Here is a 22,232-nt window from a genome sequence, read left to right as displayed (position 1 = left end):
TGCATTAAGTATTGTATTCATATTGGATTTCTGTCCTTCATTATTGGATTACTTGATCGAATCCTGTTAAACTGCTAGTATGGTTCTCTTTAAGGGTTGATTTCACTTTGGTGATGGGTGAAATGATCCTTTAGACAGTATACAATATTATCTGTGTTCTGGAAATAGGAGCATGAAGGTGGTGAGAAAGTTTTTTTTTTTTTTAATTTCAGGTTCTGCCATTTGATTTTTTTAGTAGCTCACTTAAGGCATTCTCAGGGTATAGTTTTAACATTCACAACATGACTTTAGTACTTATTTTAAAAAAAAGTGCAACAATGGTGAATGGTGTATACACTTGAGAAAATTTAGAACTTTTCAATATAACTAAATGCTGTTTGTAACAAGATTAATACTGGGGTATAGAATTGAAGAAATTTTGAATCTGACAGTACACTTGAAGTACTTACTGCAAGTGCTGCCTTTTCAGGAAAAAGTACACCACTACAACACATATATAACCTAGTAAATGCTGAATAATTGTTAATGTTGAACCTTCAAAACAAATTAAGAGACAAAAGTATTAAAAATTTGTGTTTTCTTTCTCCACAGCATATTTCTGAGAAAGAACTGTACAATTAATAACAGAAATACCACCTCAGTAATTTCGAAAGTATCACAATTGTTTCTGATACATATACAAGGGGATATTTATAATGACATAGCCATAGCATTTTTTTTGCTGTCTCTTGAGCAGGAAATGATTCCTCTTAGAAATATCTTTAATTTTTATGGCTGAAACATATAAAATGCCCAATGGTGACTGTAAACCCCATAAATTTGATGTGATCTGGGGCCTATATTCAGCTTAGGAGCCTATGTGACCTCTGTATCTCTGTAGATCTGAGCTCACATTCTGTGTTCATAAGTAGAAATATTCCAGGCTGCCCCAAAATCAGGACCCATCTTCCTCAGGTGTAGCTTAGAGTATGTTGTCCAGCCTCCCTTCAGTGGATGGAACATTCTCTACCATTGTTGATCCAAGTTGAGGGCAAGGTCCAATGGGGTCCCACAAAAGGTTCTATTGTGTTGTTCCTGACAGAAGTGACCAGTAACAATAGAGAGAAGGATTTGTTTGAGGTCTAGGCCCACCATGTCTGTGTGGGAATCTCAGGACAACCTGACTAGGGCCCCAGCTGATGGGATGGCCTTATAGTGACTAAAGAGTCATCTTTAAAGTATGCCAGTCTCTTGACCTTATCCAGCTTTTGCAGTCCTTGTTTTAATAAAGTTAGCTTTGGAGTGAGTGAGAAAACTGTTATAGAAAGTAGGTGAGGAGGGTATCTAAGTCTAAGTAGACACTATTTCATTATCAACATTATACTGACTCACTATAGACTATTGTGTATTTTTGCTTTCAGGTATATATTTTGCCCTAATTTATGGATACATGTGAACATATGCTCTATCTTAAGAGACTTTGTCTATATTTAGATTTTGGGACTTTGTTAGGAAGTGAATCTCCTGGAACGGAATTAGAAAATACTATGAAAGGAAAGGTCTCACATGAATAATGAGAGTGAAGGGTTAACATAACATGCCTGATGTCTCTGGACACAGTCTGAAGTGAAGCATGTTGAGGTGGTACTCCTTGCATTGATTAGGCTGGGATCGGCGGATGCAATATCATTTGGTTTGAATTGAGTGAAGCATGCAGGAAAGTGAGCCCCACCGTAGAGGTTCCAACACTGGGAGAAATATAGGCTCTATAGAGGAAGTGGGAGGTTCTTGCTGTCTTAGGGTTTAAGAAGACATTAGGGAGTCTGGCGGTAGCGCAGCAGGTTAAGCACACATGGCAAAAGCACAAGGACAGATTAAGGATCCCAGTTCGAGCCCCCCTCTCCACCTGCAGGGGAGTCACTTCACAAGCGGTGAAGCAGGTCTGCAGTTGTCTCTCCTCACGCCCACTGTCTTCCTCTCCTCTCTCCATTTCTCTCTGTCCTATCCAATAACAATGACATCAATAACAACAACAATAATAATTATAAGAATAAAACAACAAGGGCAACAGAAGGGAATAAATAAATATTTAAAAAGAAGACAATAGATACTTATTGCTATAATCACATATTTGTCAATTGGGTTAACTTTGAAATATCACTTTGTTAGGATTTGCTGTTTCATACACACCCTCACCATAATTTATGTACTTTGACATTATTTGTATATAGTTGCTTCTGTTCTCTCTGGTCTAAGCTTTTAAGAGAGTCAACATATCAAAGACTCAGCCTATATATTTAAAAGACTCAGTCTGTGATTTAAAAAGTTTGAGACATTCAATTTTTCCCTTCTCATATTATTAGTGATTTATATGACTACAAATTAATAGGAATGTACATAAACACCATTCCCACCACTAAAAGACTGAGTCCCATCCCATCCCCACCTCCCCCTGCCACCCCATGAAGCTGAATATCCACCCTCACCCTCAACCCAGGGTTTTTACTTTGGTGCCCTACTCCAAATTTAGTCAACTCCTGCTTTGAGTTTCCTTTTCTGTTATTCTTTCTCAACTTCTGTTTATGAGTGGGATCATCCTATACTCATATTTATCTTTCTGACTTAGCTCATTGAACATAATTCCTTCTATCAACATCCAAGATGGGTCAGAGAAGGTAGGTTCATTGTTCTTAATAGCTGTGTAGTATTCCATTGTGTATATATACCACAGCTTTCTCAGCCACTCATCTGTTCTTGGGCACCTGGTTTGCTTCCAGGGTTTAGCCATTAAAAACCGTGCTGCTATGAACATAGGTGTGCATATATCTTTTTGGTTGGGTGTTAGGGAGTCCTTGGGGTATATCCCCAGGAAAGGAATTACTGGATCATATGGAAGGTTTATGTCTAGCCTTGTGAGTGTTCTTCATACTGCTCTCCACAGAGGCTGGACCAATTTATATTCCCACCAGCAGTGCAAAAGGGTTCCTCTGTCCCCACAGCCTCTCCAGCATTTGTTGCTGCTGTCCTTTTTTGATGTATGCTATTCTCACAGGGGTGAAGTGGTATCTCAATGTTGTCTTTATTTGCATTTCTCTGACAATCAGTGACCTCCCCTTTCCCATATTAGGGAGCTACTCTCTTCCCTGATCCAGCTTTCTGGTCCTTTTTCCAGCCATGACACCATCTCCCCAGGTAATAACTTGGATCCTCCTGCATATCAGATTTCAGGCTCAGGGGGAAAAAAAAAAAAAAAAAAAAAAAAAACTAGTATAGCCACAGGTCCTTTGGAATATAACTAAAATATGCCTACTAGCTATCTACTAGTTGGAGGACCCCCCCCCAATTCTTCATCTACATTATTTCAGCCTTTAGGTCCATGATTACTCAACAATTTGTTTGGCTTTGTATGTTAACTCTCTTTTCAACCACCAGGTTCCAGATGCGTAGCATGATGCCAACCAGACTTCCCTGGACAGACATTCCACCAATGTGTCCTGGAGCTCCACTTCCCCAGAGCCCTTCCCCACTAGGGAAAGAGAGAGACAGGCTGGGAGTATGGATCGACCTGTCGGTGCCCATGTTCAGCGGGGAAGCAATTACAGAAGCCAGACCTTCAACCTTCTACATCCCACAATGACCTTGGTTCCATACTCCCAGAGGGTTAAAGAATAGGAAAGCTATCAGGGGAGGGGATGGGATACAGAGTTCTAGTGGTGGGAATTGTGTGGTACCCCTCTTATCCTATGGTTTAGTCAATGTTTCCTGTTTATAAATAAAAAATTTTTAAAAATGCCCAGTGGTGAGTTAAATCAGTAATAATTTACGGATTTTGTTCTCTAGACAAATTAGTCTGTAAGGTATCGGTGAGGAATAGAAACGAATATGGAGATCATAAAATTATTCTTAGAGATAAATGTCATCTGATAGCAACAGTAATGGCTCTTTTTTTTGGATTAAACTATGAGTTTATTTATAATTTTTTAACTTCAATTTACTTAATCAGTAAGATGCAATATACTATAATGTCCCCACATAATAAGCTTCCACTGTGTAGAAAGACGCTAAACTTACTCTACCTCCTAGTCATTGGGGATTTTACGGAGCCAGTAAGGTCATATCAGAATTTTCTTTCACACTGATGTTTCCACTGGAACCAAGCACTCCAAGTAGTAACTATCACACCAGTTCTGAAGTCTGAATCATTCCTGAAACCATCTTTAGATTAGTATTTGTTGTTAAAATTCGGAAGCTCTAGCTGGCCGGGCTAGCTTCACGGGCGGGTAACAGAGACGACCAGACACACGGCTGGGCAGGGAAGCTGTAATTCTTTATTCAGGAACAACGATTCATAAACTAAGACAAACTAATCACCAAACAGAACTCTGCTGTCTCTTTGCGGCGGCGCAAGCACTCTCTCTCACTCTGTCCCTCTCCAACTCCAGAACTCTGGAACTCTTCAACTCTCCAACTGTGGAACTCTCTCTTACTCTGTAACTCAGGAACTCAGGAACCCTCTCTAACTCTCCAACTCTGAAACTCTGGCGGGGTTCAGAGTTGACTGATCTAATTCTCTCGGCGGGGGAGAACTACCCAATGTAAAGCATACAACAATTCCCCCTTTTCTTTTTAACTAAATGACTATAGTATCAAGGGTGTGGGGTGAACAGAAACCTATATCGTACAGGCATTTTTATAAAAAGAAACTGGCACAAACATGGAGAAACAAGCAAGCAAGTAACAAGAACCAGTGTGCTGCTAAGAGAAGGCCTGAGGGGGCCATATCTGCCAATGTGGGCTAAACTTTATTGGCTTAAAAAAAAACATTTCTTGTCTCTGGGGGGCTACTTGCCTCGATGGGCATTTGCATGGGGGCGGGGAACGGCCTAGAGTCCCAAATGCAGCTGGCTGAAATTTACTTACTATGAAACAAAACTTGTTATTAGCATATTTCTAATAGAGAAGGAATTTGAGACTTTTACATATCAACAACGTCTTTTAACCTTTTGTTACATTCAAGATGGAGTCAGGAAAGGAAACCTCAGGCATGAGGATAATTAGCATAGCCATTGTGCGATCTACCATTTCTAATAGAGAAGGTAATGGAGAGTTTTACATATCAACAAGTCTATTTAACCTTTTGTTTAGACCAACTTAGTTAAAATATATTATTTGTTAACTAATTTTTACCTCAGACTTTAAATGTAAGTTAATTTTATCTTTATGAGAATTACATTGAAAACTTTTTTTATTTAACTTTGACTAGTAAGAATTTAGCCTTAAAGTTATTGTTTACCAAACTTTAAACATACACATAAACATGGTCATTAATACACAAGGAGAGAAAGCTTTGTTACAAAGACATGTCATTTTAAACACGAATTTAAATCTATACTGTCTTAGTTGTTGGGGGGGGTTCACCATCTGGAGGTGGCTTCCCGCGCAGCTTCACTTCTAGGAATTGCAAGTTGTGATCTCTGCACGAATCTCTGCGTACTCTAGCTTGTCTGCCTTCAGACCGGACCGGCAGCTGGAGATCTCGTGTGCCCAGTTTTGGCAGGGAGTCCGGGGGTCCGGGAGATCCGGGATCGTTCCAGAATTCATAGCAAGAGGGCAGGCAGGCCAGTTTTGTAGAAGGCGTGGGCCTAGGTGCCCAGGGGTGGCGGCCATGATAGGCCGCGGCCCTGCCCCATGGCCCTGTCATGTCTGCTGCCCTGCTCGCTGAGCAGCGTGGAGGGATCACGTGTCCAGTGCCCTGCACCACGCGGTGGAGAGCCGGCTCCTGTGGGCTGGCCTGCGTGCTGGCATCGGGCTCCTGTGTGGTGGAATCGGGCTCTAGCATGTTGGCATCGGGCTCCAGTGTGTTGGCATTGGGCTCCTGTGTGCTGGCGTCAGCCTCTTGCATGCTGGCATCGGGCTCTTGGGGCTCTTGTGTGCTGGCATCAGCCTCCTGCGGGCTGCAGGGCTGCGGGGCTGCTGGCGCGGTGCGCGGGGTTGTCTGGGTGCAGCCGGCTGACTGGCTGTTTAACCAGGTGGAAACAGCAGCTCCGCGCCTCGCCTCCCGCCCGCTGGCTCTTCCCGCTGGCTGTTCTGAGTTCGCCCGAGCGAGTGGAAACCACAGAGTGGTCCAGAGATAAATGTTCCAGAAACAGCAAAACAGTCTCGTGAAGAAAGAGCAGAGGCCTTTGGAGATCTCTTCACAAGCAGAAGAGAAGGCCATAGTGCATAAGTAGCCAAATTGTCTTTACTTATCTGAGAGATGCGCAAGTCAGGTCCACGTGGGCGCCATTTGTTGTTAAAAATTCGGTGGCTCCAGCCTGCCGGGCTAGCTTCATGGGCGGGTAACAGAGACACAGAGACAACGGCTGGGCAGGGCAGCTGTAATTCTTTATTCAGGAACAACGATTCATAAACTAAGACAAACTAATCACCAAACAGAACTCTGCTGTCTCTTTGCGGCGGCGCAAGCACTCTCTCTCACTCTGTCCCTCTCCAACTCCAGAACTCTGGAACTCTTCAACTCTCCAACTGTGGAACTCTCTCTTACTCTGTAACTCAGGAACTCAGGAAACCTCTCTAACTCTCCAACTCTGAAAACTCTGGCGGGGTTCCTTCGGGGCGGGGCCAAGCAAGCCCGCAAAACTAACTGGACTGATCTAATTCTCTCATCGGGGGAGAACTACCCAATGTAAAGCATACAACAAGTATTTCTTTATTAGGGTGCTCAGCTTTGGCATTAATCGGCACAATCATTTATTGTTTTTTTCTGAATGAACATGTGTGGATTAAGGCAGAAGGATGTTACCTAGTTCCCTCAATGACTTATTTGCTTTAAAAAAAATGTTGGGGCATTCAAGCTCTAGATTTGCTGGCTGGAAAGTAGACAGTTGCCTCTTGGATCAACACCAAGTATTTCACACACAAGGCTGAGTTCACCTTTATCACCACAAGCTGTCTCCTAAGCTGCCCACAGAGCTGGTTTTCAGGGGTACCAGGGACTTGCTATTTCTCTTGGCCGTATGCAGATCATCTTTCCTTATCAAAAATACTTAGTAACTGGGCAGTCATCTACTCAATCTTGGAATGTTCTCCACTGAGTAATTTTTCCTTTTTATGACCATTTCGTGCATGGCAATTGGACTTTTCTTCTTCCATCTTCATCTTCTTCACGAATCCTTCCTTCCCATCAAAGGAGGAAGGATTTTTGAATGACCCTCCAATTCTATCCCACAGTGTGAAATACTGACCATAGTTGTAGTCAAAGAACAGATGATGGTCTGTATGATGCGCTGAACCATTAATAAGCGGCTTTAAAAATCGAGGGACCCAGAAATTACCGTCATGGATGGAAACTGTCCAAATATTAACCAAGATGTACAGACCTATATAGACCACCTTGTGCAACGGAAAGACGAAAGGGTATATGTGGTAAGGCAGACTCTGGAGGAAGCCATCCAGGGGGTGAAACGCATGGCTGGCAAACGGAGTTGGGACCTTCCAGATGTGATGAGGTTTGTGCAAGCGCTTATATAAAAGCCTGTGGTGGAGGCCTCTGTGAATCCAGTAGATGAGCATGTCAGTGAAAAAGAGGAAGGAGAAGACACTGACGACGACGAGCTGAGTCCAGCCGTGTGGGAACTCTGCCATGTCGTCATGCAGTTTGCTGTAGCCTCTCACCTCCAGCAGGAACAGCAACATCGTGGGGACGCTCATCCACGGCAGCACCCGGACAGTGTACAGGATATCCCGCTGGACCTGGTTCTCCAAGAACTGTGGATGTTTCATTAATGAGTGATCAAAGACAAAGTAAAAGTTCAAGGTGGCAAAAAAAAAAATAGAGGGCATAGCCGCCCAGATTGGTTATGATCAGGAGAGTAATTGGATCGACCTTCTCGTGGTGCATCCCGTGAGTATCCATTCATTGGGGAAACTGACAATCCTTCCTAGCTGACTGAATCCACATGGATCCCAGTCACTTTCAAAGCCAGCAACAAGCAGCTCCTGACAGCTTTCAACCTGACCTGTTGACTGGCTATGGAAGAAGGGAAAACGCTAAAAGAAGAAGGAGAGTAATGGCTTGTTGGAAGATGTCATCTACTGGCCAGGTGGCCGGATATACATACGGGTGAAGAAGTAGTAGTCAGCAGCACTGAGTACAAGATCCATCTTAACCCCTGCAGTGCTGCAGGCCCAGCTCTGTCCGCTTCACGGATGCCAGGCCCGGAGGCCACCCAAGTCAATGGCTCTTTTTAAAGCTGAAGTAGATCTCTTCAGTTTTTGACTAGTAATGCATTAATTTTTATTTTTATTAGAGACAAATTTAAGGCGAGTGAAAGAGATCACAGAGCTAGTGTTTCCTTCAGTGTGGTGGGTCAAGACTTAAGCATGGCAGGCGTATGTAGCAAAGCAGCAGCCTACGCAACTGAGCTACATCACAGGCCTGCTACCATGTTAATTTTTCAAACATTTACAAATCTCCTTAGACACTAGGTGACTAAAAATAACAAGAATCCTTTGTAGAAATTGAAAAACCTATGGCATTTGGAAGTAAATTTGACCTTCAATCTATTTCTATTTTAAAAGTCATAATTTACAATGTGAGTTAAGAAACTCACATTGCTGGGCAGGGGCAGATTGCATAATGGTTATGCAACAAAACTCCCATGCCTGAGAATCTGAAGTCCCAGATTCAATCCCCTGCATTATACCATAAACCAGAGCTAAGTAGTGCTATGCTAAGAAAAGAGAAGGAGGGGGAGTCGGACTGTAGCGCGGGTTAAGCGCAGGTGGCGCAAAGCACAAGGACCGGCATAAGGATCCCGGTTCGAACCCCGGCTCCCCCCCTGCAGGGGAGTCGCTTCACAGGCGGTGAAGCAGGTCTGCAGGTGTCTGTCTTTCTCTCCTCCTCTCTGTCTTCCCCTCCTCTCTCCATTTCTCTCTGTCCTATCCAACAACGACAACAACAATAATAACTATAACAATAAAACAACAAGGGCAACAAAAGGGAATAAATAAATAAAATAAATACTTTTAAAAAAAAAAGAGAAGGAGGGGGGCAAGTGGTGGTGCACCTGGTTGAGTGCACAGGTTACAGTGTGCAAGGTTCAAGCCCCCCAGTCCCCACCTACAGGGTGAAAGCTTCACAAGTGCTGAAGCAGGGCTGCAGGCAACTGTCTTTCTCTCTCTCTCTCTATCACCCCCTTCCCTCTCAATTCCTGACTGTCTCTATCAGAAAATAAATAAAGATAAAAAAATTTAAAAAGGAAGAAAGAAGAAAGAGAAAAAGGCAACACATTAGCAGTAACTATCTATTTTACCTTTTACCTACTTTGACCACACACCTAGTTGTGAATCTCTCTCCCTCTCTCTCTCTTTCTCTATGAAATTTGCTAATTTTGGACACTGCATATAAGTGGAATCAAACAACAAATCTTATTTGTGTCTGGTTACTTTCATTTAGCATAATACTTTCCAAATTTCATCCATATTGTAACCTATAAAAGCATTTCATTATTGCTGATGTCATAGTAAAATTCAATTGTATAGCTATTTGAAATTTAATTTTTTAAAGCTGATAGATATTTGGGTTATTTTCATCCATTGGTTTTCATGAGTAATAATGATGCTACGAACCTTTCTCTAACATTCTTTCACGATGACTATCTAGTCAGTTCTTTAAAAGCAACCAGTGGCACAGCTACATACAAGATACTGGGTACTATACAGCAAACCCTAACAAAAGGACTTTTCAAAGTTAACCCAATTACCAATTAATGTTATGATAACATTAGCTATCCATTGTCTTTTTGAGCCCTTAGACAGCAGGAACCTCACATCTCCACTATAGAGCCTGTATTTCCCCCAGTCCTGGGACCTTAGGATAGGGCCCACTTTCCCGCATGCCTCTCCCAACCCATATCAAATAATATTGCATCTGCCGATCGCAACCTAATCAACGCAAAGATTGCCACCTCAACATGCTTCAGCTCAGACTGTGTCCAGAGACTTCAGGTGTGGAATGACAACCCTTCAGCTTCATTACTCAGGTGAGACCTTTCCTTTCATAGTACACTCTAATTCCATCCCAGGTGGTTCACTTTCTAAGAAAGTCCCAAAACCTAGATATAGACCAGGTTCTGTGAGAGAGAGCATATGTTCACACATATCCATAAACTATATGCAAAATATATACCTGAAAGCAGAAGTACACTAGAGTTTGCAGTGAGTACCCCCCTAACACTTCCTCTCCACTATTCCAACCTTTGGGTCCATGATTGCTCAACAATTTGTTTGGCTTTGTATGTTAACTCTCTTTTCAGCTGCCAGGTGCCAGATGCCATCAGGATGCCGGCCAGGCTTCCCTGGACTGAAGACCCCACCAATATGTCCTGGAGCTCCGCTTCCCCAGAGACCCACCCTACTAGGGAAAGAGAGAGGCAGACTGGGAGTATGGACCGACCAGTCAACGTCCATGTTCAGCAGGGAAGCAACTACAGAAGCTAGAGCTTCCACCTTCTGCAACCCACAAAGACCCTGGGTTCATGCTCCCAGAGGGATAGAGAATGGGAAAGCTATCAGGGGAGGGGATGGGATATGGAGATTGGGTGGTGGGAATTGTGTGGAGTTATACCCCTCCTACCCTATGGTTTTGTTAATTTAACCTTTCTTAAATAAAAAATAAAATTAAAAAATAAATAAATAAAATATAAAAAAATAAATAAATAAATTGTATACCTAGGAGTATCATTTTTAGGTCATGTGTAAATTCTACGCTTACCTTCTGTGAAGACCTTGCTGAGTGCTTCTAAAGTGGTTATAAGAGCTTACATTTCTACCAGCAATACAGGGAGGTTTTTCATTATTCTAAATTATCATCTGTTTAGTATCTATCTTTTTAATTTTCATTATATCCATTTTCATAGGTATGAAGGAGTATTTACTGTGGTTTTGGTGGTTTATTTCCCTAATAACTAGTCAACACTTGGCAGTCTTTCCATATGTTTATTGGTCATATTCATACCTACTATGAAAAAATTGTCTATTCAAGCCGTGTTCTTATTAAAATGTTGGGTTATCTTTTAACTGGTAAGATATACATTTATTTATTCTTAACACTGGATCCTTGTCAAATAGATTATCTGCATATATTCCTCCCATACTGTGAGTTAACCTTTTCCTTTACTAATGCTGACCTTTGAACTGAAAAGTACACTTAACATTTTCCCTTTGATTTTGTTAATTTGGCATCTATTGCCTGATACAAGATCACAATGTTTATGGTTTTTATTAAAAGTTTAGTAATTTTAGTTTTGTACAATAGTTCATCTTGGATGGTGATGGTTTTACTCTACACATGAACCATTTTTCGTTTGTTTTATTGAGAGGGTTAATGCTTTATGGAGCAGTCATTTACACATGTGTACAATTTCTTTTTTCTTAATTTATTATTATTATCTTTATTTATTGATTGATTAGGGATAGTCAGAAATCGGGAGGGAAGGGGAGAGAGAGTGGAAGAGAGGCAGTGAGACACCTGCAGCCCTGCTTTACCACTTGTAAAACTTTCCCCTGTAGGTGGGGATTGGGGACTCAAACCTGGATCCTTGGTATTTTAACATGTGCACTCAACCAGGTGTGCCACCACCTGGCCAAATGAGTACAAATTTATTATATAAATATATATATATATCACAGTTTTTTAACAACTCATGTCATTTGACACCTGGGTTGCTTCCAGATCTGGGCTATTACAAATTGTGCTGCTATGGGGGCTAGCTGCTGGTGGTGGTGCACACCAGCTTAAGCACTAATACTCCTAAGTGCAAGGACCCCCACTAGGATCCTGGTTCGAGCCCCTGGCTCCCCACTCACAGGAGGATCACTTCACAAGTGTTGAAGCAGGTCTGTAGGTGTCTTTCTCTCCCCCTCTCTGTCTTCCCCTCCTCTCTCAACTTCTCTCTGTCCTATCCAAAAAATTGAAAAAGTGGCCACAGGAGCAGTGGATTTGTCATGCAGGCACTGAGCCCCAAAAATAACCCTGAAGAAAAAAAAGCAATTGTGCTTCCATTGAACATAGGTATATACAGATGTCTTCTGATAGATGCTTTTGCTTCCTTTGGATAAATCCCTAGCTGAGAAACTGCTGGGTCATAGGGTAGGTCTAGTTTTCTGAGAAGTCTCTGGAGTGTTTTCCACAAAGTTTGAACTAATGTACACTCGCACCATCAATGCAGAAGTGTCCTTTTGTCTCCATATCCTCTCCAATGTGTGCTGTTTCTTTCCTTTCTAATGTAAAGTGGCATCTCATTGTTGTCTTTATTTGCATTCCTCTGTTTATAAATGACTTTGAGCACCTTTTCATGTGTCTGTTGGTCCTTTGGATCTCTTCTTGGTGAAGTTTTTGCCCATGTCCAAATCCCATTTTCTAATGAGATTTTTTTTTTTTTACTGTTATGTTTACTAAGCTCTTTATGTAATTTGGCTATCAGTCCTTTGTCTGATGTGTATTGTATAAAGTCCCTCTCCCACCAGTGCAGGGTGTCTTGGCGTTAGGGTGGTGGTATCCTCTATCATACCAAAGCTTTCCAGTTTGAGCACATGAACCAGTTTCCAGTTGAAGCCCCACTGCAGGAAGTGCCAGATAAGCTTCAGTATTGTGGTGTCTCTATTTCTCTCTAGACATATATCTGAAAAAGTTAGCTCGGAGTAGTGAAGGCTATATGATAGAAAAATAAATGAGGAGTAGTTTTACTACTTTCATTTTGGTCTTGATCCCTGCTGAATCACTTCTTGTGTATGTTCTGAGGAATTGGTTTGATATATATTCTTTGCACGTTGATATACAGCTACCCGAGTCTCATATGTTTAAAAGGTTACTTTGCTGTCATCAAATTGCTTTGGCAAGTTGCGAGGCTGACTAATGGCCTGACAAAGATATCCATCCACATCCTAATTTCTAGAACCTATGAATGTTATATAGGAAAAGGGACTCAGCAAATAGGATTAGGGGTTACATGGTAGGGGGATTACTCTAGATTGTTCAAATGAACTACATGCAACTACAAAGATTATTTAAAAAGTCAGATATAGGAAAAGGTGACATTAAGTGAAGCAGAGATTACAGAGATGTGGCCACAATTCTGGTCGACTCTAGAAACAGGAAAAGGAAAGGCACAGATCCCTGGAGTCTCCAGAAGGCACTAGTCTTCTTACCAAAATGAGTAACTATTTCAGAGTTTAACATTAAAATTGCGAGATAATAATCCAATGCTGTTTTAAGTTACTAACTTTGTGACAATATTATAGTGCTACTATAGGACACAAATTCTGAAGAACTTTTCTTTGGGTAAGTCTTGCCAATTTAATATAGAGAAGAATGTTGGGAGTTCCTTTCTTTACTATTTTCACGGACATTGTCTTTTTCTTTAAATCAAATTTTACAAAATCACAGACATGTTCATTTATTAGGTATTGTCAATGGCTGTGCTGAGGTTCCTATGTTAGCGCTAAGTGATTTTATTGCCAGCAAAGCCATTTGTTTGCCGATCCCTTCTCTACAACCCACTGTATACTTCACAGTAAACATAAAAAATATTAATTTATCTATTTATCTTATAATCTGTATAAAAGTTTTATGCAGATTAAGAAAGTTCACCTGCTTTGCCACATATCATGTGTGCAACTCAGGTTCAAGTTTGCTTCCCACCGTTTTGAGGGATGTTTTCAGGCAGTCTTTCCCTCTCTCCCTGTATTTCTGTCAAAAGTCAACTTGGAGCCCCAGAAACAAAAATGAGACATTTTAGTGAAACATTTCAAATGGAATCCTTTATTTTGTTAAGATAAATAAAAATAAATCTCACTATTAGTATAATTATCCAGAAAAAATACGTTACTAGGAGGAAAATCACTATCATCATCATCCTTTTAAAAGGTGGTTATATTGTGGGGCTGGGTGGTAGCACACCTGGCTGAGTGCACATGTTACCATGCACAAGGACCAGAGTTCAAGCCCCTGGTATCCACCTGCATGGGAGAAGCTTCATGAGTGGTGAAGCAGTGCTGCAGATGTCTCTCTTTCTCTATCCCTCTCTACCTCCTTATCCTTGCTCAATTTCTCTCTGTCTCTATCCACTAAATAAATAAATAAATAAATTTTTAAAGGTGGTTATAGAAAAAGAATGATGCAGTAGCAATGCATAATATCCAGGTTCAATTCCCAGCACCACTGTATGTAAACTAAGCAGTGTACTCATCTCCGTCTCTTATGACAATAAATGAGAGGAGGGTGAGGTAGCATAATGATTATGCAAGCAGACTCATGCCTAAGGTTCCAAAGTCTCAGGTTCAATCCCTGTGTCACCACCGGAGCTGAGCAGTGCTCTCTGGGGAGGAGGAGGGGGGAGCTATAGATAGATAATTTTCACTCAATAAAATACGGTATTTGGGGTTAAGCTACAATACTCTACTTAGATCCATGCATCAGATAGCATAGCATACAGATATTCCTTTTATTATTTTAGAGAGAAAGTAGCACACCCTGTATTAGCACACACCCTATCATATGCAGTTTTAGGGATAGCCACTCTAGTATGTTAAGTGTTAGTGGTCAAACCCAGGGTCTCACAAATGATTGACCTCATCACCTCACTGACTCACCACCTCAGTCCAATAATCATCTTAGCAAAAAGCATCCTTCTAAGAAAAAAAAGTTTCTATATCACTCAAAGACATCATCTTGATAAATTTTAGTAACAATCTCAGGAGTTGTATATGGAACATAGCATGAATATTTATTGTAGCAAGTCTGTCTTCTGTATAAACTCTCTATGCATGACCAGAACATAAAATAAAAAGCAACCCCAGGAATATCACACCATGATTCTGCAAATATATGACCAAAAAAGACTATCAGAGTCTTCCTACAAGTCCTAGACAACAACTGAGAGGAATAATCTTTGGAATAGAAAATATGCAACCTAACACCCAACAATAGACAATAGAAAGTTGAGTAAATCTAGAGCTGTCCATGCCTGGGTTCTAAACTATCTAGTTATTTTCTTTATTCCTCCTTATAAAATATTCCACATGAAAAAGTCTGGATTCCTCTGTGACTGACAAATTTATTTTAGCCCTACTTGGCTCCTGGCTCCTATGCCAACATAAACATCCATCATTCTAGTCTACAATAAAGTTAGCCTCTGAAAACATTATTGCTGCTTTTACTCATCTTATAAGCAACGTTTCAAATATAATTGGAGTAGATTTATTAAAACTATAAAGAACGTGAGATTTACATGGGGTATTGATGTAGTATTAGGAAAAATAGTGTCTAACAAGCAATGAGACACAGAGAGAAAAATTGGTAGAAAGAACACAACATTCTGAATCCTGTTTGCTAAGTCTGGAGCTCTTGGAATCAGCATGTTGGTAGAAAGCTATATGAAATTCTCAATACTAATTTTGGAGCTAAAGAAACTATGCATAGTGGCATCTGATATATTCTGAAAGTAGGGAGAATATATAAGAAATCCTTTCAGAGTCTGAAATTTCAGAGGACTACTTCCTTCAAATAATAAAATGAGTCATGCATGGCAAATTTAAGCAGATATAAATCAATTTTCTGTTTTCCTGAAAGCCATTTTGCTGTTGTAAAGGTATTCATTCAAGAGCAACATACAAGCAACAAACTTTTCTATGGGGAATTTTTCTTTTCCTCCCATGTGTGAACAATGTTTTGATCAGTATTTACAAAGAGGAAAAAAAGCTGATTTGTCAAGGAAAACATCAAAGCTTCTTTTCACTAAATGAAACAGTATAGATCAAAACAGATTGCAACACCAACCTGAGCCTTTGTAGAAGTCCATGTTGGCAATGCATGACAAGCAAAAGGGAAAGAAAATTATATATGCATTAGTTGAGCTGCTATTATAATGCAAAGATGAAAAAAGTATAAATCCTTTCCCGTATTAAAAATCAATGACTTACATTTCAGCTACTATTAGAAAGTTTCCCTCCCAAAGTTCAAGTAAAATTTCTCTCCTAGGTGGCTATCAAACATAAGTCCATGAGAAAAAAAGTCACATGATCTAAGACCACTGAACAAATTTTCTCTAGCTTTCTTCTAGTATGACTCTTAACTCCACAGACCAAGGCTCAAGGAAATGCCATAAATCTCTGATGTTCAACTCAAACGTCCCTATAAAAGTCCATAGTAGTTTATCAATTGTGGCCAAAACAAAACAAAAAAAAAGGCATAAAGATGACTGAAGGGGTACATTCATGACGGATATATCCAAGCCAGCACCTGAAAGACTGTTTCCAGTAAGCTATGTGAATATTCCTCAAACACATCTGAGTTAACAGCTTGCCTGAGGGCAGTCAAAGTTCCTTGACATTTAATGTCTTAACCTTTGATATGGAAGAGCTTTATATGTAGCAACAGATAAGCAGAAGTCATTCCTATGCTAAGTTTAAACCTACTATTTTTAGATTCAATTAAAACGCCCTATCTTTTAAATAGCTTTAATCATTCACCCAGCAGTTTATTCTGCTTCCTACCCAAATCTACCTCTTTGTCTGTGAAATTCCTGATGTTTTGTAAATCTTGTTTATAAAAGGACCCTGGACCTGAAGGAAGCACCTTGTTGCTGGCCTGCCTTCACTTCTATGATGGTGCAGGTCCCTGAAAGGATACCTCCAGACAGTCACTTAGACACAGAACTCTAGACTTCTTGCATAATCTTTTGGGTATCATGCATCTCTGGCCCTGACAACTCAACAGACGACTGACTGAAAGATACAGTGTGTGTAGACTAGACTGATTCTTAGAACGTCATTCTAAAACCCTTCTGTAAACTCCTCATCCAAGTGCTTTTATTGTTTGATCTTGCCAACTTTTCTATTTTGAACTTACTTGGTTATTATTTAATTGCTACAGTTCATTTTATTGTTGCAATCAGCCATCGTATATCTCAATATAGACAGAGTAGATATTTCAGCAACATTTGTGAAGAGGTGAATGTTCTTCCACTTGAAATACATGACTGAAGCATTTGCAACTTTAAAATGGGGCAAGAGCAACAGATGATCAGTAGAAAGCACACTTCAATTTCTGAAGTTTGAGCTTTGCCCAGTCTTGTGCTGCTGGATGGAACTCCAGGATCTCTTTAGCCATAAGATCAGTCACAGCAGTAAATGATTCACTGCCTTCAGATATTTTTCGACTCTGAATTCAGTAGAGCAGTCAATCAATTAGATATAATAGTCAAGACTTTATCATAAAAGAAGATTTGTGTTAGAAGACTTTTGCCCATTTCAGAGGCATGTGAGCATGTTTAAGTTAAACTATGCTAAATAAAGCATGATGTTTGGTCCAACAGGTTTCTGATCATCATGGGAATTTTGACCTGCCTGGTTTTTGACCTTGGCAAGTTCACTCGTCCTTAGGCAACCTGGTGGCTGTCACTTCTGGGAGGTCCTCATACTGATGTGAAACTTAGTGCGGATACCCGTTCTGCATAGTGCATCATAGCCCAGATCTCCTGGGCTCAAGGAATTCTCCACCCTCAGCATCGATTTGGTTTAAATCTTTCTTTTTTTTTATTTTCCTTTAACTTTATTTATTTAATTCTACAGACAAAGGGAAATTGAGAGGGAGGGAGAGATAGACCAGGAGAAAGACAGAGAGATACCAATAGCCCTGATTCACCACCTGTGAAACTTTCTCCCTGCAGGTGGAGACAGGGGCTTGAACCCGGGTTCTTGCACTCTGTAATGTGTGTTTAAGCAGGTGCACTACTTCCTGGCCCCTCAAGTTTCTTAAATGCACTTTCGACTCGCTTCCCTGATCCAGTATTCTGGTTCTTTTTCCAGCCATGACATCATCTCCCTAGACAATAACTTGGATCCACCTGTATATCAGATTTCAGGCTCGGGGGGGAAAAAAAGGGAAAAAAATGAGTATAGCCACAGGCCCTTTGTAATATATCTAAAATATGCCAGCTAGCTATCTGCAAAACAGAGAACCCCCCCCCCCAACTCCTCATCTGCACGATTCCAGCATTTATGTTCATGATTACTCAACAATTTGTTTGGTTTTATATGTTAACTCTCTTTCAGCCACCAGGTTCCAGATGCACAGCATGATGCCAACCAGACTTCCCTGGACAGATAACCCCACCAATGTGTCCTGGAGCTCTGCTTCCCCAGAGCTTTGCCCCACTAGGGAATGAGAGAGGCAGGCTGGGAGTATGGATCGACCTGCCAATGCCCATGTTCAGCGGGGAAGCAATTACAGAAGCCAGACCTTCCACCTTCTGCATCCCACAATGACCCTGGGTCCATACTCCCAGAGGGTTAAAGAATAGGAAAGCTATCAGAGGAGAGGATGGGAGTTCTGGTGGTGGGAACTGTGTGGAGTTGTACCCCTCTTATTTTATGGTTTTGTCAGTGTTTCCTTTTTATAAATAAAAAATATTTTTTTAAAAGGGTATTTTTTTTTCCTCCAGGGTTATTTCTGGGCTCGGTGCCTGCACCATGAATCCACCGCTCCTGGAGGTCATTTTTTCCCCCTTTTGTTGTCCTTGTTGTTGTAGCCTCGTGTGGTTATTATTATTACCATTGTTGATGTTGTTCATTGTTGGATAGGACAGAGAGAAATGGAGAGAGGAGGGGAAGACAGAGAGGGGGAGAGAAAGATAGACATCTGCACACCTGCTTCACTGCCTGTGAAGCAACTCCCCTGCAGGTGGGGAGCCGGGGGCTCGAACCGGGATCCTTACGCCGGTCCTTGCGCTTTGCTTCACGCGTGTTTAACCCACTGAGCCACCGTCCGACCCTTAAAAAAGGTATTTTCTTAAGCACACATGGTACAAAGTGCAAGGACTGATTAGGATCCCCGTTCAAGGCCCTGGCTTCCCTCCTGCAGGGGAGTCGCTTCATAGGCAGTGAAACAAGTCTGCAGGTTATCTCTCTGTCTCTCTTCCTCTCTATCTCCCCCTTCTCTCTCAATTTCTCTGTCTCTATCCAATAACAAATAAATAAATTAATTAATTAAAAAATATTTTTAACTACTATGTTTTTATTGGGATGAAGTCCTGTCATAAATCAAGTAAGATATGCAGTTCCAAAGCAACAAAAATTGTACAGAATTTAGATTTGAATTCAATGTTTGTTTTGTTTTTTCAGTTTGATTTCAAGCTGTGTACTTTCATGTAACTGTCCAGAAATCTCTTTTAGTCTGTTTATCTAACATGGGTATGCTTACCTGGGAGAGAGAAAGAAAGAAAAGGGGCTATAAAGGGGCAGAGAAAAGAGCACCGACACATCAGAGGCCCTGGGCTAAATGCCTGTGACCGAACCTGGAGTCTTTCTGTCGCAAAGCCATGTGTTCAACATGCAGAGCCATCGACCTGGCACAGAAATCCTAATTTATGGAAAAGTAATTCCAAGGAAATTAAATTGAATAAATCAATTAAACATGTACATATATGGAATCATGAGAAATCTAATCATCTTGGAATCAAGGTAGCATTATCAGTCTTTATTGTTTCTGAGCTCTTAATCTTACTAACACTAATTCAAAACTATTCATTTTTTTACAGTTTTTTTAAAATATTTATTTTATTTATTTATTCCCTTTTGTTGCCCTTGTTGTTTTATTGTTGTACTTATTATTGTTGTTGTCATTGTTGGATAGGACAGAGAGAAATGGAGAGAGGAGGGGAAGACAGAGAGGAGGAGAGAAAGATAGACACCTGCAGACCTGCTTCACCGCCTGTGAAGCGACTCCCCTGCAGGTGGGGAGCCGGGGTTCGAACCGGGATCCTTATGCCGGTCCTTGTGCTTTGCGCCACCTGCACTTAACCCGCTGCGCTACAGCCCGACTCCCTCAAAACTGTTCTTATTACTCATGTATTTGAAACTATAAAAGTATACAGGGTACTGAAAGAAGAATGTCTTTGGCAACTAACAGAAGTGAAAGTGTTTACAGAGAAGCAACTCAAGAAAATTCCTGGCATTAGGGAAATGACCACTAAGAGGGGTTCCAGGAAAACAACTGTGTTCTTCAATGGTTGCTGCCACAGCTCTTCAATTCCCTCTCATTGCGCTGCTACAGAAAATACATGTAAGCAGCAAATGCAGTAACATTAAAGCTCCATAATTCACACAGTGAATAATAATGAGCAATTTCTTTGCTATAGATGGTTACATTTCTATAGGGTAATAAATAAAAGCAATCAGAGGCACCTCTTGGTTATCCCTTGGGATAGATACTGAAGAAGGTTTATAAAGCATTAATAATCATATTAGACATGAAAGTTTGACTGCATTTTGATAAGCAATTTTCCAGAAATGACAAGTATTGCTTTTTTCTGTTTGTTTTATTTTAAACTAATTATTTAATCTGATTAAAATACATAAAATTGTGATATAATGAATACTGGTAGCTAGTCTTCTTACTCAGGATTCTTCCAAATATTTCAGTCACTTTTTACCTCTATATGCGGGTTTAGACTTTAAGTAGTCATGCTGCCTTTGGGTGACTTAAAAAAGGGGGGGGGGTAGGGTGGGGGGTGTCACACATTGTACAAAGCATAAGGACCCACACAAACATCCTGGTCTGAGCCCCCAGCTGGCTCCCCACCTGCAGGGGGATCTTTTCACAGGTAGTGAAGCAGGTTTGCAGGTGTCTGTCTTTATCCATCTTATATTCCTCTCCCCTCTCAATTTCTCTGTCCTATCAAAAAAAAAAAATTTGAAAAAATGGCCACAGGAGCAGTGGATCCATAGTGTATGCATAAAGACCCAGCAATAACCCTGGAGGAAAACAAACTAACAAAAAACTCTATATGTCAACTTCAATATACTTAACAACTAACTTCTTGTGCTTTGTAACGTGTGTGTTCAACCAGGTGCAACCCCACTCTGCTCCCTAACCTAACTTTACAGTTAGACTTGCTCTATTCCAGTATATCGTGTTTCTTTTTTCCTTATTTTATTAGTTTATTTAGTATTGAACAGAGACAGGGGGAAATTGAGAGGGAAGGTAGATACAGAGAGGGAGAAAGACAGAAAGGCCCCTACAGCCCTGCTTCATCACTCGTGAAGCTTTCCCCCTGCAGGTGGGGATCAGGGGCTTGAACCTGGGTCCTTGTGCACTCTAATGTGAGCATTTAAACATGTGTGTCACCACCTGCCCCCCCCCCACCATTATTTCCTACAGTTCAATTCAGATCTTCGTTTCTCTTTTTTTTTTCTCCCCAGATCTGTGTTTCTACATGACCCTGACTATCTGAGGGTGACCAGTCTATACCAAATTACCAAATATTTGTCTTTTTCCCCTTGGAGGCATAACTTTGCATATTTGCAATTCCACCATTCCTAGGCCAAGTTTCCTTCCTTTCTTTCTTTCTTTCTTCCTCTTTCTTTCTTTCTTTCTTTTCTCTCTCTCTCTTTCTTTCCTTCTTTCTTTCCTTGTTTGCAGAGAAACTTGAGAGACAGTGAGAGTGGGAGAGACACCACAGCACCAGAACTTCCCACTGTACAATGGTATCCCAGTGTGGTGGCAAGGCTTGAGCTGGACCTTCTGAACGGCAAGTCAAGCTTCCTACTCAGTGAACTGTCTCTCTAGCCCTTAAATATTAACAGTTTTTATTATTTAATAATAATCAACAAGACCATAGGATAACATGGGTACAATTCCACACAGTTCCTACCACCTTAACTTTTAAAATATATGTTCTATCTCCCTAGAAGGAGTCTAAGCCTCTATTGAAATGGGGTCCCAGTTGGTTGACACTTTCCCCATGTTTGCATGATTCTTGGCTATACTCTGTTGACATCATCTCACCGAAGCTTTTCCTAATCACACTATTTTCTCACCCTTGTTCACTCTGTTCACATTGCAGTGGTTTTCATGTATTTTACTTGTATGCAATCTAGGCTTGTCAGTATAAGTAAACTTAACTAGACAGATTTTTTTATTGTCTTTAGCTGTACCCTAACACATGACACATGAGAGGTAACTACATAATTTTATATACCGTGAATAACTATTCATTTAAATATTAGAAACCCATCATTGTGTCATAAGCCAGAGCTAAGAGTATTAAAAATTACAGTATGACTTTAAGACTTGGTGAGAACAATGATGATTACTGCTTGGAGTCAAGAAACAGACTTTGGTGGTGGATGCAGTGTGGGATGGTACACTTGTACTTTTATAATGTTGTGGACTACCATTAAATCATTAATAA

General features: G+C 40.7%; 1 protein-coding gene and 1 pseudogene across 1 annotated transcript in view; both read right to left on the bottom strand.

The window, feature by feature from the left end:
* The window catches only part of THSD7B (thrombospondin type 1 domain containing 7B), a 1,062,005-nt gene that overhangs the window by 143,820 nt on the left and 895,953 nt on the right, over positions 1 to 22,232 (bottom strand). The gene's annotated exons all lie outside the window — the stretch shown is intronic.
* Positions 6,690 to 8,175, bottom strand: LOC103115271 (lathosterol oxidase-like; annotated as a pseudogene).

This window comes from Erinaceus europaeus, chromosome 18, assembly GCF_950295315.1.
Source record: "Erinaceus europaeus chromosome 18, mEriEur2.1, whole genome shotgun sequence".
Lineage (NCBI taxonomy): Eukaryota > Metazoa > Chordata > Mammalia > Eulipotyphla > Erinaceidae > Erinaceus > Erinaceus europaeus.
This window is presented reverse-complemented; position numbering and strand designations above follow the sequence as displayed.